Consider the following 21,166-nt stretch of genomic DNA (forward strand, 5'->3'; position numbering starts at 1 on the left):
CACTGTATGTCTGCTGGGTATTGTTGGAATTGAATTTGGGCAAGGAAATGGGTGGGCTATTGAGGTTGGGCTAATTGAATTGGCATAAAGGAAATTGGGCCAAAATTGGTTTGGGTTGGCTGAAATTTGCAAATAGGGCCCAATTTTAGTTTATCACAAATGGGTTTAGGGGATTTGGCTAATAATTAAATAAGATGAATTAATATAAATTAATTAATGAGCTTCTTAATTTTAACGAAACAAAATAATTACCTTAATAAACTAATTACCTCAAAATATAAGCTATTAATTAATTAAGCTAAATAACCAAATATTTAAATAAAACTAAAATCTTTTTGAGACAATTTCTGAATATTCGTAAAATACACTAATTAGACACATAATCATATAAAATATCATATTTATTATTTTATCATTTATAACAATGACAAAACTATTTAAAATGACTCGAAAAAAAATATATTTTAAATCTTATAAAATGATTATTTCAAATCATTTAGAGTTTAGGAAGCTCGATGATTAATTTATATTGTGGAGGTCCGAAATTGGGTGTCAACAACTGTCCCTCATTTTACTTGGATCGATGCAAGAAATTCGAGGAAAATGAAATTGACTCATCTAATTTTGACCGACCACATCTTCATCTTTGAGGAAAAGGCTATTTCGGTACGGACTTTTAGAATTATGGCCGAACCCTGGAAATGGGTTTCCTACATATCTCAGGCTATATGAGAATTCAGGCCACATGTAGTTCGATATGCTTGATTTGACGCACGATTTTGAAAGAATTCAAGAGTTATTCTGATATCGAATTATGAGGAGACCAGAATACTTGGGAATAAGATTTAAGAGCGGATGCTGGAATACAACTGAGTTTCAATATCGATTCTGCCTATATATCCCTAACTTAGGGAATCAGGTCGCTTGTAGTTCGACTCTATCGGTTGAGAAGGAAGTCTTTTATGCTAAGATATCCTTTAGTTCAGGAAGAGTGACAAAGTAGGTTGAGTATAAAAAGGAGGCTTGCAACCTCTTAGTCATGAATGTGGAGCTCTTCACATCCATAAATAAGAACTTACACGGACATAATTTCCAAAGCTCTTGGTGCATTGTCATTCAGATTGAAAAGTTGCTTCCGGTAGAGCCCCAAAAATTTTCGGATGCGAAACTGAAACCAACAAACCCAAAGATAAACCCACACACCTTCTGATAGGGGTGTGGTTTGATTGTGGTGGAAGTCGCTCCTCTGCTCGCGTCATAAGAGTTTGGCACTCCTCTTGGACTGTGTCCCAGTTCGCTACAAAGAAAAAGTTCCACGTTGTGCTGCATCCCTTTTGATGTTGTCCGCACCTGTGGTTTGTTTTGAGAATTCATCCTCTCGGATGCTCTCGACAAAGACTGAGATAAAATTCATTAGCATAAAAATGCAATTCAAATGGAGAGATAGTGTCTTTTACCGTGTTGACACTTAATTTCTCTCCTTGAACGTTTGGCGTTAACTCCATCGGGTTTGAAGTAAAACAAATAAAGCTTGTGTCTCATATTTGTAATATAATTTTCAATGTACTCTTCATTTGATGTCAAAGCTATAAAAATAAGCTGGTGTAACATGAATCTTTTTCTACGATGCATGAATCTTTTTCTCGCAATGCATGAATCTTTTTCCGCGATGCATGGATCTTCCCTTGCAATACCTGAATCTTTTCCCGCGATGCATGAATCTTTTTCTCGCAATGCATGAATCTTCTCTTGCAATGCATGAATCTTCCCTTGCAATGCATGAATCTCTTCTTTCGCGATGCATAATTTCTTTTGATGATGCCTCCTTGATACCAAATGAAGATAATGCTTCACCAAGCAATCATATGTGATCTTCTGGGTATTTTTTGGGATGGCGGTATCGTCTGAATCGACAATATAATAAACATGACCCTCGGAGTGGTGGTATCATCTCATTTGACAATACGATATAAATGATTCTCCGGGTAGTGATATTGTCTCATTCGACAATACGATATAAATAACCTTCAGGGTAAGAATTATCATAATATTATGCAGATAAATATCTTCCAGGTATCTTTAGTTGCTGGAAAATAAATAATATTTCTCTCTTCAAGGTTTTCATTTGTCCCATCTCCGAACGTAATTGCATGTTCGTTATGAACCCTGCCTTGCTGAGAATTTGAATAAAGTAATGCTACTCATATTCCCAATTCTTGGTATAAGAAGCATAAAATATTTTCTGCATCCACAGAAAAGTTGTCAATTTGGGGAGCTCTTTGCCCTTTTGACTTCTCTGTATTCATTGAATGAAAGAATATGCCGATCTTGAGGCAAATCTATAGACCTGCATCCACAGAAAAATTGTTAGTTTCTTACAAAATGAACTAATCTGTGTCGATCTCTTCGGTTGTCTGCTCCTTGTCTTGCTATCTCCGGTTGATTTCTCCGATCTCCCGCTTCTTGATAAATAAGACAAAACATTTTATTTTATTTTTTTGCAAATATAATTGAAATATGAAGGAAAAGTTTTTTAAGGAAAATAGATTTTCGAAAGTAATGTTTGGAAAAAGCCACTGCCAAGTGTCATGTCACGTCAAGTTTAATGAACGTCATTCGGAGTTGGTGTTTTGAGATCTGTCTGATTACTTGCTGGGAAGTATTCAAAGCTGTTCCAAACTGCCGATAAACCCTGTTGAAATTTTGGGGCCATCTCAAAATTTCTGCCTCAGTTAACTGTCTTGGCTTATCTTTAACCGTTGGTAAGCAATCACAGAATTTTTGAGATATTCTCAAAAATTCTGTCCCAGTTGCAAATTTCAAAGTAACTTCAGTCTTGACTTTGTAGGAAAAATCTCCTACTCAAGAATTTTTGAGTCCCTCTCAAAAATTCTGTCCCAGTTTCTATTGCAATGAGGAATATAAATCTGCCGGGGAATATGACCGAGCCCTTGTGGCGCCTACGTATCCTGTTGAGGCAGGAATCAGGTCAAACGTAGTTCCCCCTCAAGGATTAACAAAAATATGAATTTTACAAAGAAAGTGACCGAGGCCGACATAGGCCGCCTACGTATCTCATTCTTGAGAATTCAGGTCGAACGTAGTTCAAATACAAAAGAAAACATTAAAAGGGAAGAAAGGGGTGACCGAAGCCGACATAGGCCACCTACGTATCTCACTGTTGAGAATTCAGGTCAGACGTAGTTCATTACAAAAGGGATACAATTCTAAACATAGACGATTACAAGCAAATATAACGATTACAAGGAAATGACAGAAATACAAACTGAAACTTCACACATAATATCACTTGACAGCATCTGAGTTGATCAGTTTTGGCCATTCGGTGCCGTCCATCTCCGACAGGACCAAGGCACCTCCAAATAATACTTTGCGAACCATGTAGGGTCCTTGCCAATTCGGTGTGAATTTCCCTTTGTACTCATCCTGATGAGGGAAAATACGTTTGAGGACCAACTGACCAACTTCAAACATTCTGGCTCTTACTTTCTTGTGAAAAGCACGAATCATTCTCTGCCGATACAGTTGACCATGACAAACGGCACCCATTCTTTTCTCGTCAATCAGTGTTAACTGATCAATCCGCTTGCGAACCCATTCAGCATCACTCAACTCAGCTTCTTGGATGATCCTTAATGAAGGTATTTCAACTTTTGCAGGTATAACTGTTTCTGTTCCATATACAAGCAAATATGGAGTAGCTCCAACTGATGTTCTGACGGTCGTTCGGTAACCCAACAAAGCATATGGCAACATCTCATGCCAACCTCTGCGATTATCAATCATTTTTCTCAAAATCTTCTTTATGTTCTTGTTGGTGGCTTCTACAACTCCATTCATTTGGGGACGATAGGCAGTTGAGTTTCGGTGAGTAATCTTGAACTGTTCACATATCTCTCTCATCAAGTGACTGTTAAGATTTGCTCCATTATCAGTAATGATGGATTCTGGTACTCCAAACCTACATATCAGGTTGTTACGAACAAAATCAGCTACAACTTTCTTGGTTACCAACTTGTACGAAGCTGTTTCCACCCACTTGGTGAAGTAGTCAATGGCAACCAAAATGAATCTGTGTCCGTTAGAGGCGGCTGGCTCTATCGGACCAATGACATCCATGCCCCAAGCTACAAATGGCCAAGGTGAACTCATAACATTAAGTTTGTGAGGCGGCACTCGAATCAAATCACCATACACTTGACATTTATGACATTTCTGCACAAACTTGCAACAATCATGTTCCATGGTCATCCAAAAGTAGCCGGCTCGGAGGATCTTTCTTGCCAAAGTGAGCCCATTCATATGAGTACCACAAACTCCGGCATGTATCTGGTTCAGAAGTTTTGCAGCTTCATAAGCATCAACGCATCTGAGAAGACCTAAATCTGGAGTCCTCCTGTAAAGGATTTCCCCGCTTGCAAAGAAATTAAGGGTCATGCGGCGTATCGACTTCTTCTGGTTGAACGTTGCATTCTCAGGATAAGTCCCACCCTCTAAATACTTCTTGATGTCAAAATACCAAGGCAAACCATCTGGTTCTGCTTCAACATGCGAACAATGAACAGGCTGCTCTTTTACCTCTATATCCAAGGGATCAATATAACTTGTATCTGGATGTTTAATCATTGAGGCAATGGTGGCGAGAGCATCAGCCAACTCATTCTGTGTCCTCGGAGTGTTTCTGAACTCAATCTTGCGAAATCTCTTACACAACTTCTGTATATACCGCACATACGGTGTGATCTTTAGGTTTTTCACGGCCCATTCCCTTTGAACCTGATGAATCAGCAAATCTGAATCTCCAATAACCAGCAACTCGTGAACATTCATATCAATTGTCATCTTCAAACCGAGGATGCAAGCTTCATACTCAGCCATGTTGTTCGTGCATTCAAATCAGAGTTTAGCCGCCATTGGATAGTGTTGACCGGTTTCTGACACTAAGACCGCTCCGATTCCTTTCCCTTGATGATTCGCCGCCCCATCAAAGAATACTCTTCATCCGGGGTACGCTTCAGAAATATCTTCGCCCACGAATGAAACTTCCTCGTCAGGAAAATAAGTCTTGAGTGGTTCATACTCCTCATCAACTGGGTTCTCTGCAAGATGATCGGCTAAGGCTTGTGCCTTCATCGCCTTCTGAGTCACGTACACGATGTCAAATTCACTCAAAAGCATTTGCCATTTGGCCAACTTCCCAGTCGGCATTGCTTTCTGGAAATATACTTCAACGGGTCCATTCGGGAAATAAGGTATGTGGTATAAGAAGACAAATAATGTCTCAACTTTTGAGCTATCCAAGTCAAAGCACAACATGTTCTCTCCAAAATAGTGTAACGAGCCTCATATGGAGTGAACTTTTTGCTCAAGTAATAAATAACTCGCTCTTTCTGCCCAGTTTCATCATGTTGACCAAGCACGCATCCCAATGCGTTATCCAAGACCGACAAATATAGCAATAACGGACTCCCTTCTCGTGGAGGGACCAACACCGGTGGATTGGACAAATAGTTCTTGATGGTATCAAAAGCAGTTTGACATTCTCCGGTCCACTTGGTCGAGGCATCTTTTTTCAATAACTTAAAGATGGGCTCACACACCACGGTGGATTGAGCTATAAACCAACTGATGTAGTTCAACCTTCCTAAAAAACTCATCACCTCTTTCTTGGTCCTTGGAGGAGGTAATTCTTGGATAGCCTTGATCTTGGAAGGGTCAAGCTCAATGCCCCTCCTGCTGACTATAAATCCCAACAATTTGCCAGCTGGCACTCCAAAAGCACATTTGGCGGGATTCAACTTCAAATTATATCGGCGTAGACGATCAAAGAATTTCCTCAAGTGAGTCAAGTGATCCGAACTCTCGCGAGACTTGATTATGACATCATCTACATACACCTCGATCTCCTTGTGAATCATATCGTGAAAAATGGTTATCATAGCCCTCATGTAAGTAGCATCGGCATTTTTGAAACCAAACGGCATCACCCAATAATGATATACACCCCAAGGCGTAATGAAAACCGTCTTTTCTGCATCTTCTTCATCTATCAGGATCTGGTGATAACCCGCATAACAATCCACAAACGATTGCATCTCATATTTAGCACAATTATCGATGAGAATGTGAATGTTTGGCAATGGAAAATTATCTTTCGGGCTAGCTTTGTTGAGATCTCTATAGTCAACACAAATTCTGATCTTTCCATCTTTCTTGGCAACCGGAACAACGTTGGCTAACCAAGTCGGATACTGTGTCACTTCCACTACTTGGGACTCGATCTGCTTTGTAATCTCCTCTTTGATCTTCAAACTCAACTCAGGCTTGAACTTTCGAGTCTTTTGTTTTACTGGACTAAAATCTGGATTGATCGACAACTTGTGGGACACCATATTCGTGCTCAGTCCTGGCATATCTTTATAAGACCAGGCAAATACATCAATGTACTCCCCGAGCAAATGAATAAGGTCTCTTCTTTGAGCTTTCGTCAGATGGACACTGATTCTTACATCTTTAACACATTCATCATCTCCGAGATTCACAGTTTCGATTTCTTTCAAATTTGGCTTGTGTTGATTCTCGAATTGTCGAAACTCCTCAGCAATATGTTCGGGTACCTCATTTTCTTCTTCATATTCCTCACAATCATCATCACCTGCCTCATTTCGTTCACTCGGTTCATGACATGACATGACATTGGCAGGTTTTAAATTAATATTACTGAAACCATAAACAAACAAAGTTAGGAAAGTAAAATATAAATGGATAAGTAAACAAACAAATTTTGATAAAAGAGGCTTTTCATTTAAATTGAAATTCAAGCACAAACTTTGGCCATGACCGAGGGCCATTTTGCCTTTTTTAAACATCACAAGGGAATTTAAAAGCTTCAAACAAATAACAATGCATAAAGGGTGGATCTCGGGCCTCTTCCGAACTACCACCGATTTTAAAATAAACAAAGACACATGTCTTTTCTACCCAGATGAGCTGGAGATCAGGAGCGGTGTGGAGGTCCAGTTCTGCAATTGCTCTTCAGGTTCTGCATCACGGATGTCTGATGTCCCAGCCTCTTCCTCGATGACCGCATCAATCTCCTCAAAGAGGCCCAAAATTCCTTCCTCGAGACCATCATCATTGACATATCCTCACACCGGGAATGACTGGTACAAATGAGGAATTGGCCTGGCCAATACTTGATCAACATTTTTGTTCTTCATCTCTGCTTCGTTATCTGTTGGGACATATCCCAAACCAAACTTTGCTCCTCTGGCGGGGATTTGGATAGGCTCGACGATTCCTTGAAAGTGCTTCCCCATTCCGAAACCTGGTTCGAAACCATTCTAGAGCATGACAGTAGCAATCATCTTGTACACGGCAGGCATAGAAGGCTGTAGAGCCAAGTCATCACCGGTGGTATTTACCAGCTCCACCGTGTATAAATCACAACCTCGAGAGACATCATCAACGATCGATGCATACCCATTGGAATAACTCCCTTCACCATAAATGACCAATGAATGAACGGTCTTCCCAGAAGCAAGTTGTAACTGGTGTTGATATCCAACACCTGGAACTCCACATTAAAATTCGCAGGGCCCACCTGAATATCTAAGTTTACTGCACCCAATGTGTCTTTTTGCACTCCATCAAAGGCCCTCACATTGACTTGGTTCTAGTGAAGCTTTCCCAAGTCAAATTTCAGCTGCCTTAAAGTCGAAAGTGGGCAAATATTAAGACCGAATCCGTCATCGACCAAGACGCGATTAATTATCTTGTCTCGACACATACAGGTGACGTGCAGAGCTTTGTTGTGCATCCTCCCTTCAAAGGGCAACTCTTCGTCACAAAAACTAATTTGATGCCCTCGGATGACCTGGTTTATCATGGCTGCTAAATTGTCACTGTTAGTGCCCATAGGCACATAAGTATCATCCAAAGCCCTCATCAGAGCCTATCTATGTAACTGCGAACTCATCAATAAGGCCCACACAGAGATCTGAGCCGGCGTCTTCTCCAAATGCTTCACAATCGAATAATCTTTCGGCTGCATTTTTCTCCAGAACTCTTCGGCCTCGGTTTCACTGATCGGCCTTTTAGTCTGATCCTTTTTCTGCCCCCTTGGGCCAATTCTTCCGGTGTGTAGCACCTGCCAGATCTGATCATGCCTTGAGTAACAGCCGTCTCAATAACAAATTTTGGTCGGGTAAGAGTTTCTCGTGGCACCAAGGCAACAGCCTTCTCGGGTGTCAGAATTACAAACTCTTTCTTTTCTCTGATGCTCAACGAAGCTACTGCCTTTTCTAGTTCATCAAGAGCAATCGGAACTATCGACTTTGTCACGCACCAGTCATCATCTGTCTCTATCATATTGATAGTGGCGCCTCCATGATTTGGCAAAGGATTATTATTGACATTGGGCGCAACTGTCTGAAGAGAGACCACATTCTGGTCAATCAAGTCTTGAATCTTATGCTTCACGTTGATACAGTCTTCAGTATCATGTCCAACACTATTGGAGTGATACGCGCACCTCTGATCAGGTCTGTAAAACTTTGAGCTAGTGTCAACCGGCTTGGGACCCACTGGATGAATATATCCTGCCGCAGTTAATCGCTCGAACAGCTTTGTTCGGCTTTCAATAAGCGGAGTAAAAATTCTAGCCGGCTTCTTCTCAAATCTAGGATGGGGGGATCGTAATTGCCTTGTTGAGGAGGAGGCATTTGACGATAATTTGAAGCGTTTGGACGGGGGGCTTGATATCTGGGATATGAGTTGGTTTAGTAGTTTGGTTGTGGAGCTTGGTAGTTCGAGGGGGTATTTTGGTAAAGTGGAGTTGGGGTTTGGTACATTGGGGGAGGCGTTTCGTAATTTGTCTGAACGTTGGCACAGTTGGGGGCGGCATTTCGGTAGTGATGAGATGGAGTCTAGTAAACTGGAGGGGGAGTTTGGTAGTTAGGAGGAGTTTGGTAATTAGGAGGGGGAGTATTTTGATAACTGGGAGGGGGGGTATTTTGGTAACTAGGGGGAGGGGTATTCTGGTAATCGGTCTGTGCATAACAAGCTGGGTATAAACTCTGTGAAGGTCGAGAACGACCTTGGTATGATGAGAATTTCCTTGGGGTCTTCTTCCCCTCATAAGAGATAGATGACACATCCTCTCTTTTCTCCTTCAACAAGCCCGAAGATCCGGGCGAGGCAGCAACACGGGCAATCTTCCCGGTTCTCAATCTATCTTCAATAGTCTCACCCACTTTGACTATCTCAGCAAATTTTGCTCCAACGAGCAACATGATTCTGTCATAATATTCGGGCTCTTGCACCCGCACAAACACTTCGACAATTTCCTTTTCTGACATAGGAGGTCTAACTCTAGCTGCCTCCTTTTGCCATCTGTATGCGAATTCTTTATAGCTTTCGATCGGCTTCTGCTTCATCTTCTCCAAGGAGTAACGATCAGGAACGATCTCTACATTGTAAGCGAATCATTCTATAAAGTCCTTAGCCAAAGCGTTCCAGCTAGACCACTGTTTCGTTTCATGAGACGTAAACCATTCTAGAGCCTCTCCGCTCAAACTTCAGCTAAAAAGCCGCATTAACAAAGCTTCGTCTCTCCCAACTCCCACGAGTTGATCACAGTAGGCCCTCAGGTGCGCTAAGGGGTTCCCCGTTCCTCCAAAGATGTTGAATTTTGGCACCTTGAACCCTTCCGGGAGGTCCAAATTCGGATGAATGCATAGGTCTTCGTAACTCAACCCGGCAACCTCAGGAATGCAGTTCAACTCCTTCATGGCTTTCCTAATTTCCTCATTCATATCTATCTTGGCAGTATCTTCCTTTGACCTCCACTCTCTCTCCCTCTCCTCATAGTGGTCGAGCTCCGAACCATGGGCATCGTGCTCATTGGGAACTGGTATTTGGAAAATGGGTTTTTGCGATAGTGGTGAAGCGATAGAGGGACTCTGGCCATTTAAAGGGGCGTGATAGTTTTGGGGATAAGTCTGGGGGTTGGTGTATAGGTTTTGGTGAGGGAGGGAAGTGCGTGGGTTATTAGCGTTTTAGCCGTGGGGGGGCAGGCTAGTTTGGTGGTTTGCATTAGGGGGAAGGAGTGATGCTTGGAGGTTGGTATTTTGAGGAGGGGGTGGTGTTTGATAAGAAGCTGAGGCGTAATGGGGGTTTTGAGTGGTAAGGTCAATAACGAAGGGATTACGAGCAGGGCTTGAAGACGGGTTTTGAGCCTGCTCCACGTTAGGAGAGGGAATTTGAGCTGGAGGTCTTCCGTCTGGTTGAGTGTTGACAGCAGAAGTCGGAGGAGGCAAATCTTGTCTTTTCTGCATCTCGACCCTCATCTCAGCAATTTATTGCATCAACTGCAAGATCAGTTCATTCTGATCAGCAAGGGTGGGCTGAGCCACCACGACATCAGTAAGGTCAATTTCTTCGTTGTTATCACCGATTGCTGCTTTTCCTTTTTGGGAACTTTGGCTGGGAAAGGAATCTGTAGGCCCTTTTGATCTGGTAAAATAGGGATGATCGGCCAGTGTATCAACACAGATCAGTTCTTACTACCTGTAGAGAAAAACAACTCAAAGGCAAATCTGTCAGTATTAGTTATGGATGAACAATGCAAGATATCACATAGAAAACAGATAAACACATAAAAGTTGCTTTGTCTAAGAACATGCTAACCCACGAATAATGGGGACTAACTTTTTGAACAAGCAGGAATTTGCTCATTTTATTTTATGGCTAGTGACTCAGAAAAGCTAAATTGCGTTGAGCTAAGGTCTTCTTGCTGCATCTTCTAGCATATGTTGATCTGAACTCAATGTTTCCTTGTAGGATGAAGAGGAAAAGAAAATTTGAAAAAGATAGGGGCCGGGCCTTGAAAGGCTGCCTACGTATCTCCAAAGGAGAATTCAGGCCCTACGTAGTTCGAATACAAAGGAAATTTTCATTTTCATTCATTCATTTCTGGTGATTATAAGGAAAGTGAAAAACAGATAATAAAACTCCTAAAAATAGATGTGCCTCTACCCAAGCCATTCTTTCTCTGATTGTCGTATTAATCACGGGGGGGGGGGGGGGGGNTTCACGGGTGGTTTTCTCATTCCCTTCCTTCCACCGTCCCTGAAGAGGAGGCCTATAGACAACTTCCTCTCCAGTATCTTCTTCAGTAGCTTCAGGTCTAGCGCCTCTGGATCACTGTTGGTGGCCTCTTGGTTGAAGAAAGAGTGCTCTCCACGTGGCTTCTGAAGCATCACGGTTATCTCTTTGAGGGCATCTCGCTTCTTCCGCACAACAGTTGTCTCTACATCTATAACAGCACATTTTGCCATCTTTGCTGCCAATTCCACGTCTAGTGCCGCATTTGCTGTTCGTGCGATTGTGGTGGCAAACTCCACTTCTATTCTTCTTTCTCTGGTTTCTTGGATCTCTTGTTTGAGCCGCTGCAATTCCATCCTCAAATCCTCCTCAGTTAGCTCTATGTCGATACCCTTGCCCTTTTCCATCTTAGCAGCAATCTCACCTTTTCTGAGATGATAGAGTAATATTTTAGAATTTGGTAGTAGGATTTTATTTCTGGCCGAGAAACTTAAGACTCATGGAATTTTGGTCGGACATTTTGGTAATGACTTGTATTGGGCATTCTCAGAAAATTTTGACAAGGAGTGGGCTTGAAATGTCCTCATTCAAAGCAACGTATCACATAAACAGTTAAAACACACAAGTAAACAAACCAATATCCCGTCCTAAACATGCATGTGACCCTTTTGTGCCAAGGGTAGGCCTAGCGAATTGAAGGACGTATATGTCTTTTTAAGCCAATTCATTGTCCCCAAAATATTTCATTAATAGCATTCAAAAATGTTTGATAAACATAAAATTAAAGAAATGAGTTCGAAAAGTAAATTACAAAACAAAGTACAAATAAAACAATCCAACGCAGGGGATGATAACAAACTTCAAGCTCCTCCTGATCCTTCACCAAGTCTGGCCCTCTTGGCGATGCTGACCTCTTCCCACATAGCATATTTGATGGCAAATAGGTGATCTCTTGCCAACCAAGCCCCTTCTTGATGTCTGAACCTCTCGACCGACTGAATCTGCTGCTCCATGCTATCATCTAATTCTGACATACATTGCCTGGATTTTTGTAACTCTTGCTTCAACTGAGCTATGACTTTGGCGTCTTCTGAGTACTGACGTTGATGCTCTAACTCAGTCCTATCAAACTTCTCTTGGAGTTGATGAAGTCGGATTTGATGCTTTGCTCCAACATCTGCAATAATGTGGGGAACGTTTGGACCGGGTTCGATAGTTTCGGCGAGACTCTTCTTTAACCATTCTTTGTAATCCATAGAACATTCCGGACGAAACCTATTTGGCACCGGCTCGCCCAATACCCTTCGAGTCTTCCATAATTGAAGCATCTTTTTAGTAAAAGCGACTTCGCCATTTTCATGATCCGTCACAAATCTTGTCATGTCTTCTATCTAGGGAAGCTCTTGTTTCCCTCCTAGCTGTCTAAGTACTCGAGAAGGAGCATATGGCCGAGTTCCTCTCAACCCAGCAAATATCAAGTAGGGGGCCTTTCCACTTCGGATCACGATTTGTTTTGTTACTACCAAGCATTGGATCGACCATTGCACATTTTCCTCTCTCAAACCCTGAAGTCTCGGGTACCAAAACTCTTGGCCTCCAGTCCTATTGAAATGATTACGTTGTACCCACCAATCGTGACTTTCGAGCCTGTTCGGTCTTTCCAAGGGATCTGGTTCTGTTGGATCATGAGCTTTGATCAAGTGTCTCATCATCCACCATTGAAGTATCAGGTTGCACCCTTGAAAGAAACGTGTGCCATTTTTACACCTATCCAACGCCCTGTAAATGCCAGCAAGGATCGTAGGAGCCAAATTGTAGTACTTAATTACAGGCCCATAGTCTACTCCATTAAAAATAGCATGAGTAACCATTACTACACTTGGATGGATGGTGTAGTTCGGTCCTTGGGGAAATACCATTGTCCCAAGTAGACATATTGCAAAAGCGAGGGGGCGTGTTTCCTTCTTTTTTTTCTTCCGAAACGAACTCATCTTTAAACTTCTCGTAAGCTCTTGCGCGTCCAAATCGATAATACAACTTCCGAAGTGGAATATTTGACCCGGGCAGCCTGTCCATCCATTCAGCTTTGACGAGTGACAATTTTTCTTTGATTTCGGCAAAATCCCATACTTTTGGAAATAGAAGATCAGTATCGGGTTGGTGTTTCCTCTTGTTGCACATGCCGATACTCTCGTAACTGGCAAGGACTTCATCTATAGTCGGAGTCAACTCTACTTCCCCAAATCGAAACACCATGTTGTTGCTGTCCCAAAATTTCACCATCGTTCCAATCAAGTCGGGTAAGCCACCATTTCCATTAATGACGGGAGATGGCCTATGTGTCTTTGCACTTTCTTTTTATCGTCCTTGTTCATGAATTTCCACCAAACTTGGAGGTAAGGATCAGGTATAGTCACCATTCGAGTTCTCAACGGCTCAAACGTCGGATTCATCCTACAAGAAAAACAAATAAAGTAAGTTAACCCCCACCCCCACTTGATAATTGATTTGTTTAAAAATGACATATACATCCTTCAATTAAAACACTTAAGTATGATTGTCTTTTTATTGGCAAATGGGCCAAATAGACACAAGGTGGGCTTCTAATGGGCCCAACACGCCTTGGGCGCTGGGTCGACCTAGTTCAAAATGCGCTAAAAATTGGCATTTGGTTTCGCTCTACGCTAGTTGACTAAGAGTGGCTTTGAAAGACCGGGAACCCAAGTGGACAACTTAGGCTGAAATTCACGACAACCATTGGACGCATGACGTACCAATAAATTGACGATCCTTCCGAAAAAGGGTTGAGTATAAAGAGTCCGGCTGCGATTATGCAGAAACCGTCCTTAATATACTATACAGATAATAGGAAGATGCCATGAAATGCAATGATAGTTATAGCAGTTTAAGCACTTTAAGCACAAATAAACAATTCAACAGTTAATATCAATTAGTCAAATAAGTCAAATCTTATGGTTAGAACTTAATTAAATCCCCAGCGGAAGTCGCCATTTCTGTTTTATTTAAAAAGATATATACAAGGAAAATGACTAGATTTTCAAAAAATCGATTAAACCTATGATTTAAGAGAAATCGAATTTCCAAAAGATCAGAGTTGCCACTTAATTTTTAATAAAAAATCAAGAAAAACTACAAGATTTTTTTCAAAAGATTTAAACAGATAAAATCAATTGAAAAAGGGTTCGAGTTCAAATGTACATTCCGAGAAGGTGTTAGGCCCTCAGAATGCCCGCTAACTCGCGGTTGACCGGCGATTTGACCAAAATGATTTTTGACTAATTTTGAAATTTTAACTTAGTAAAAGAAATAATTTATATTAACTATTTTTTTATTTTTTTTTTGAAATTGACTTAGTAAGAAAACTAATTTATTTTGAAATTTTAACTTAGTAAGAGAACTAATTTATTTTAACTTATTTATTTATTATCATTATTATTTTTATCACTTTATTTATTTTAAGGGGGAGTGAACTAAAGGGAAATTTTCAAAAGGGGAAATAACTTAAGTGACAAGACAAATAAAATTAAAGCTAAGTAAAACACAGAGATACTTTAATTTATATATATATATATATATATATATATATATATATAAAATAATAATAAAAAAAGGCTATCTTGAGGAATTTAATTAAATTAAAATTATAAATTAAACAAAGTTAGTCAAACACAATATAAATAATAAGGGAGGGAAAGGAAATAATCAAATTTGGGCCTTTGGCACAAATTTCCCACATCTTGGACTTTGCTGAAATTGTCTAAGGCCTTTGGGCCTGTTTTGCTTTTGGAAAAATCTGCGTATACCCTTTACGTATATCACTATATATGGACCGTGTTTGGGGTTCGTATTTCTGCGTTTTTCCTTGAACAATAGCTATCGACTTATGTCTTATCATCAAACTTGTATCCTCATATTTTTGCAACCTATAAACCATATTTCCGGCTGTATACGAATGTATACAGCAGGTATATCAGCCCCTTTTGGGCCTTTTGAGACCTGCAATCGGCCATTAACCTGTACACCTGCTTCCTTGGCTTCACATAGCAGTCCATTGGGACTCGATTTTAAATGTAACTCGAGAGAAATGCAAGGATGGAGTCCAAACTGAACTCGAATCGATGTCACATGCGAGTAAAATAAATAATATGAATTAGTTCATCTAAGCTAGTCATATCAAAGTAAGAAAAATATTAAGTCGATAGGCATAACAAAACAACAATAAAAAAAAAAACCAGTTTTTATCTATACTACTAAGCCGACGAGATTATCCAAAATTTCGATTATGTGAAGACTAATTTAATTCCCCCATAGAATGTAATCAAATGTGCATTCAAGCAAAATGTCAAGACTAACACCTAAAGGGAATTTAAACAATATTAATATTAGAGAGGGAATGGGACCATAATTAACGACTATCCTAGACATTGAAGAAGATAAGACAAACTTAAATCATTAGCAACAATTAATGTGAATAAATACTACCATTATGCATCTCTTTCTGGACAACGACTAGTAGACTAATTTTAACTTAAGACTAAATCTAACTCTACCATGTAATTCCAAGAAAATTGCTATAAAGTTAATTAGGTAGCAGATGAAATATGCAGCCATAAGTAATATATGTCCGTAATTCATATAGCCAAGAAGTAAGGTTTTTTTAATTATATTTTTTTTTATGAACTAGAAAGAGAGCAAATTTCATATCCCATTCCACCCTTGACTCAAAAGAAAAAACTAAGTCACAAGTAACTATATTTTAATCAAGGAAACCTATGCTTAAACAGTAGAATTAAGAAACAAACCTATTAAGATCTACACATCAAACCAACAATACTCCAGTGGACACAAGATTTAAGATCGATAAGCAAATAACATTATGATTTAGCTAAACAAACAAACTAAGAAGCTTTCGAGAAGATACAAAATATTTGCTTATATTACTTATCCGAACAAAAATATAAGCAAATCTCAGTCACAAAAATTTAGGAGCAGCAAAACGAACACCTAAGGTCACACAGAAATAGAACTTGTAACGAAAAATGTTCAACCCATCTCAAAGTGGAATTCAACGACACAATATGATAAGTTTAAACTACTAAACAAGATATGACGATGAACATAAAATTACCTTTCGTTGGGCAGCCAACTGGGACAGGACGAGCTGAACAGAGGCACACTTCCGCTGCCGAGACACGATTCCAAAGACTCTGAAGAACAGAACAAAAGCGAGCGAAAATGACCCCCTAGTCTATGTGATTTCGACTCTCTTTCCTTCCAACCTTTTCTCCAAAGAATCTCTTTTTCAAACTCTATGTCTTAGTCCAAAATTTTCCAACAAAAATCCCTCTCTTTTCCAACGATTGTCTTTACCAAATTTTTCGAACTCAAAAATCTCTCTTTCAAAATAAAGTAAAATAAAATTCTCCCCTTTTTCAACAGTGACTAAGAGGGAATATATAGGGGATTTTAGGGTTCCCCCATGGGGGGGAAAACGGATGAAGAAAATGGATTCAAAGGCCCACTTTGAAATTCAAAATTCAAAATTCTTTCACCATTGAAGGGGAGACATCCTTTTCCTGAAATTTTGGCCATTTCCGGAAGAGGAAAGGGTAGAAGGACGGTTTGGATCGATTCCCATGTCCTTGGCGAGCAACGTGGCTCGATCCCACACCCCCAAGGACGGTTCTTGGCTAGAAATGGGCTGGAACAACACTGCTGGAACAGTACTGTGTTGTTTTTGCCATGGAGAAGATGAATTTGGGAAGTGGGGTTGCGTGTGTTATTGTACGTATGTGTCACTGTATGTCTGCTGGGTATTGTTGGAATTGAATTTGGGCAAGGAAATGGGTGGGCTATTGAGGTTGGGCTAATTGAATTGGCATAAAGGAAATTGGGCCAAAATTGGTTTGGGTTGGCTGAAATTTGCAAATAGGGCCCAATTTTAGTTTATCACAAATGGGTTTAGGGGATTTGGCTAATAATTAAATAAGATGAATTAATATAAATTAATTAATGAGCTTCTTAATTTTAACGAAACAAAATAATTACCTTAATAAACTAATTACCTCAAAATATAAGCTATTAATTAATTAAGCTAAATAACCAAATATTTAAATAAAACTAAAATCTTTTTGAGACAATTTCTGAATATTCGTAAAATATACTAATTAGACACATAATCATATAAAATATCATATTTATTATTTTATCATTTATAACAATGACAAAACTATTTAAAATGACTCGAAAAAAAAATATATTTTAAATCTTATAAAATGATTATTTCAAATCATTTAGAGTTTAGGAAGCTCGATGATTAATTTATATTGTGGAGGTCCGAAATTGGGTGGCAACACTTGGGGTCATAAACCCCTCAACATACAGTGGATTCCACTCAAAAACACAACCAAATCCTGTCCCAAATCAGCAAGAACTTCAACAACACAACCAACAACTTCAACAACCAAAATAAATCTTTTCTTGGAATTAAAAACGAGTTGGTGTGTGGGGGTATGAACCAACCAACACTAAGGATCATAAAATTCCTCAACATACAAGAGATTCAACTCAAACACATAACCACAACATATCCCACAACCAGCAATAATTTCAACAACACAACTAACAACATCAACAACTAACAACTTTAACAATTTCAACAACAAATCCAATCTTTTCTCAATCATAAAATGAGCTTGGTGTGTGGGGGAAAGGATCAAACCACACTAAAAAAACTCACATACCTATTAGGGATCACCCCCGACGATTTCCACGACGATCTTTGACGGAAACTCCTTGATCTCCTCTTCTTCTTCTCTTCTTTCTCTCTTCTTCTCTTCTTCACTTAAGAACCCTAACTCTTACTCTTTTAAAATGGAACAAAAATGATCCACAATCAGCCTAACACAACAATATAACCTCAAAAGAAATGATTTGTGAAAAGACCAAAATGCCTTAAATTTCCGGACGGACTCCCTGCCAACTTCCCAACTTTCAAAGGGCATAACTCGCTCATACGAACTCGGAATCGAGCAAACTCGGTGGCGTTGGATAGATCGTTCCAAGGGCTTTCCAAACATAACTGGAACTACTCCTGGATCATCTTGAGCTAAGAGTTATGACTGCTCAAAGTTGACTAAAAACTCACTGATTTCCACAGCCAAATTTCCAAATTCTGAATTTTTCCAAAAATGCCTACTTCCAATTTCAAGCTTCTTCATATTCATTTTAAATTGTCGGATGTTATAGAAAACTTCATTCAGTAACAAACAGTTACTCCTTCCCAACGATATTCAAAAACAGCAGCTTTGCAAGAACAGTTATTCAGACAGGCCCTTTTGCAATCTTCCAACTTTGTCTGCGCAAGCCATAATTTGCTCGAATTTAGTTCCAGATCAATGTTGAATGAAAAATATGTAGTATTCTTGAGCTCTACAAAACTATGATACTGTGAAGAGTTGCAGTAAATGGAAGTCAGCTGCGAACATCCAAGATCTGGTTTCCTCTCAGAAAATGGTCTGAAGAAGTTTTGTTGTGCCGGACAAGTACATTGCCCGTTATTTGTACAAATGCTATAACTTCCACATACCATTGGGTACCCACAGTTTTCTACATATGGCGACAAAATGTCAGATACTTCGCTCCAATCAACTACAGACCATTGGTATACCTTTAAATGTCCATCAGGCCCAATCTTCATGAATTGATTGGTTGAGGCGGATCAAAACTGTAATAAGAACTATCAGCATAGGATGAACTGTAGTAGTATTGAGGCGGAACAGTATCTGTGTAAGCAGCCCAGCTTCCATTGAGAACACTAAGAGCAACCAAACCTTGACTATGATTGGTTGCTGAAACACTTGCTATGAGCTTCCGTCCGGAAACCAAATTCTGCCCTGGAAGCAAACAATCCGTAGGATGATCAAAAGACTGCCAAATTGCCCTCTTTCTCTTATCAAAGAGCACAAGATTTCCCATTTCTGTTAAGTTTAAGCCAGAAACAGATTTCCCAATTGTATCAGAGGACCAAACAAGAGTTCCATCAGAATCCGCCAAGACCAAGTTGCCATCATGGCCTAGTTGCAAGGTTGCATTGAATTTCACTGGACGGTTCCTGTTAGCAGACCAAACTAATTGGGGCTTATTTATCATACCGTTCTGCTCGTTGTATTTGTTGTGATACAAAAGGATACCAAGAAGGCATTCTGTGTCACTGTACCTGCAGTAGAAGCCATAGAGGAATCGTGGGCCAGGATTTCCCCGCTGAAGTATGGGTGTTGTCGAACCATAGAAGCCGTCGGTGGTGGAATTAACAATAAGAGACGGCCTATTGATCCATAAAGAGGAAAGCCCGGCAAACCCTGCAGTAGAATTTGAAAGAGTGGTGTTGTAGTCCGATAAAGATTGCGATTTAGCAAATCGAGACGAACAAAAGATGAGATAAATGAAGAGAGGGATAGGAAAATACAGTCTCTTTTCTTCTAACATTGTTTTCTAAAATATATGTAATCTTTCTGTTGTGCCTTTTTGGGGATATGATCTTTAGACTTAGCATAAATCAGTTTTAAATTAGCTAGGCTCTCTTTTTTCAATCTTTTGATTAGTAGAAAGGCATCACATTTAATTTATTCCATTCTGTTGACTTCCAACACTATTTTCAGCAGCCAACTTTGACTATAACAATGATTTTCTCATTGGATTTCAATTATCAAGAGAGTTGACAAATCCTCATAATTGCATAAGTTTCGATTTCTCAACTAAATTGATACCACTCGTTTCTAAATTCATGCACGCGGGGTACAAGAAAGGAATATATTAGTTTTTTTTCCTTCCATTTCTGTGCTGAACAAGTCAGCTGCTGAAAGAGTGTATAAGTCAACAAAAGTTTAGAAGATACTGAAAACATATTGAAAAAAGTTTCTGTGAGGCCCCTCTGGTCCCGTGTTGACTGGGCAAGGATTTGACAAAAAGACACAAGATGTTGGAATTTGCTAATGATACCATCAACTTTCCTTTTTGTATTTCCTTTTTGAATGAGGGACTTCAACTGGTAGTTCCAGTGAGCTTTATTGTGATAATCCTCCTTATATGAACTTGCATAATCCTCCTTCATGAGCTAGTTTTTGGGGTCAAGTTAGGCCTAAGGGCAGGTCCGACCTTAATTTTACTTTTTCCTTTCGAGACATCCAAGCTAATCGAATTCCGAGGATTTGGAACTCGAAAGGTTTCTCAACGTTCTTGAAATATATAATCATATTCATGCTTTATTGTAAAAGGCATAACAAGGTTCACTTTCAAATTTTAGTAAATAAAGTGAAGTCATTTGATATAGTCAAAATACAGCTGCTGGACATAGTGTTAGAAGTTGCCAAATGTTTGGAAAATGATATCACGCAGCAAATATAAGTGTGATGCCTAACCACTCAGCAAAGATTGGAAATAGAGACTTGGTATATTTTTCTCATTCAACTGTTCACAACAAGAAGGTCATATCCCAAAATATAATTTTCTAAGAACTTTAGATTTTGTAACAAAGATATGATGGTAGAGCAGAGAGTGTATCTTCCTATCCTTCTCTTCATTGGTCTCCACTTTTTTTCATCCCGGTTTGCTTTCTCGCAACCTTTCTGGAACTATGATGTCAGTTTTTTGAATTCTACTACTGGACTTTCCAATTCTTGGATCAATATGCCATATGTTAGAGTTTATGTTGAAATCTGCCTCATGAGGTGTCAATTGATGTTGAGTTGGCATAATGACATGGCTGCTGATGTGTTTTCTGTTTTCAGAAGATAGATATTTTATGTTTTAGTCTTTCAGTTGTGAGTTTCCTAGCTGTTTTACTCGAAAAGATAGATAAAAAAAGAATGACAAAGCTTTCGAAAAATCGATCAAACTTATGATTTAAGAGAAATCAAATTTCCAAAAGATCAGAGTCGCCACTTAATTTTTTAGTAAAAATCAAGAAAAAACTCAAGGTTTTCAAAAGATTTAAACAGATAAAATCAATTGAAAATAA

General features: G+C 39.5%; 1 pseudogene; it reads right to left on the minus strand.

The window, feature by feature from the left end:
• The window catches only part of LOC125850160 (G-type lectin S-receptor-like serine/threonine-protein kinase SD2-5), a 26,549-nt pseudogene extending 6,914 nt beyond the window's left edge, over positions 1 to 19,635 (minus strand).
• Between the last annotated feature and the right edge of the window lie 1,531 nt (positions 19,636 to 21,166).

Source organism: Solanum stenotomum, unplaced genomic scaffold (assembly GCF_019186545.1).
Source record: "Solanum stenotomum isolate F172 unplaced genomic scaffold, ASM1918654v1 scaffold14624, whole genome shotgun sequence".
Lineage (NCBI taxonomy): Eukaryota > Viridiplantae > Streptophyta > Magnoliopsida > Solanales > Solanaceae > Solanum > Solanum stenotomum.